At 29.5% G+C, this 1,584-nt stretch overlaps 1 protein-coding gene across 1 annotated transcript in view; it reads left to right on the forward strand.

Annotated features, from left to right (window-relative positions):
* The window catches only part of LOC106476424 (prostaglandin E synthase 2-like), a 9,307-nt gene that overhangs the window by 1,298 nt on the left and 6,425 nt on the right, over positions 1 to 1,584 (forward strand). The window lies entirely within an intron of this gene.

Consider the following 1,584-nt stretch of genomic DNA (forward strand, 5'->3'; position numbering starts at 1 on the left):
TAGCGCAGATAGCCCTCGTGTAGCTTTGCGCGAAATTCAAAAACAAACAATCTTTGAAATATAATTAAATATTCATGTACCATCATATTGTTGAAATCTTCTGTGCTTTAATTCTGTTAATTTTAAGCCTAACATTCTATTTACTTGGATTATAAGAGTGATTTAGGGTAGTTTTTTTATATATATTGTTGTATACATTGAATTTGTGTACAAATGCAATCTTAAAATTTTGAAGCATTTCTCAAATCAGTTGTGATAATTATAACTCACTTAAAGAAATAGCTTTTAAAATTAAGTTTTATTTTTTCAAATAACTTATTATTACTAGAACTTAACTGTAGAATAAAAATAATTAATGTTTTTTTTTTTTTCTGAAGTAATATGTAAAAAACAGTTTAGTTGAATATGGCAGCTATGACACAAACCTCATAAATATTAATATACACAGAACCTACTGTATCTATGAAATAAAGGGGTCTTCATTTCAGGTTTGTTGTTTTGAACTTAGGATGTGCAAATGTTGAAAAATTACAACTGAGCCAATAGTAAACATGTCAAGTGAGTAAATGCATGTTATCCTACACCAAATTACTTACAAGTTGAATTTTTATTTCACTCATTACATATAGCTTATCTAGTTAAAACATGCAAGTGAACCCAATAGTAATTAGTAGGATTGGTTGTAATATTCATTTGTTTGTGCGACTCATGATGTTAGGAACCATATAACTGACCATTTAATGTATTCACAAGCAGTTTGTTATATAAATAGATTAGAAAAATATTGTAGAAATAAATGGTAATTCTTTGGTAAGTTGTGTGTCACTTATAAAGTTATCATAATAACTAGCAGTTACATGTATTACTAGTTTGCTTGTTTGTTTTCTTTCTGTAATAGTTATTGAAGATGCAGTCTTTTGTTTTATGTATTACCTTATATGTATGAGTTGGTAAAGTGACATAGATGATAATCTATTAGTTTTCTTTACATGCACAGTTATAGTTTTATATGTATAGATCTATGTCTCTTGGTTGAATCACTTCAAGTTATCTCTTTTTTTTCAGTGTTGTGAGCTGTTCTTAATGAATTGTTCAGACTTGTCCAGGATCTAGCTCATCAGGCTGAAAAATTGCATATTTAGTTTAGAACTATATTACTATTAGGTCCTCAAGAAATTAATGTCGCTGTTTTTTAGATGACAAAACCTGAACAACTTATATATCAAGACATAACATTAAATTAAATAGTTTCCATTCTTATCGATGATACTTTTCCATCTTACACTCAGGTTGTTAATGCCCTGAATAAAGAAATAACTTAGCTTTGAAGCAAAAACATATCAATGTCCTTTTTAAAAACCTTCCATATTTGCATACTTTTTCCCATTAAGATGGTGTTGCAGTGAACAAAAAAAAAAACATGGTAATCTGATGGTGCCATATCTGTAGAATATGGTGGGTGGGGGAGAACCTCAACCCAACTCCATAATCTTGTGTTGCGTCAAATGTGCCACATGTTTACGAGTCAAGGGCATTTCTGATGAAGGGCTTGATTTAAACATTCCAGTTGCTGACTATAGATCT

This window comes from Limulus polyphemus, unplaced genomic scaffold (genome assembly GCF_000517525.1).
Source record: "Limulus polyphemus unplaced genomic scaffold, Limulus_polyphemus-2.1.2 Scaffold155, whole genome shotgun sequence".
Taxonomy (NCBI): Eukaryota; Metazoa; Arthropoda; class Merostomata; order Xiphosura; family Limulidae; genus Limulus; species Limulus polyphemus.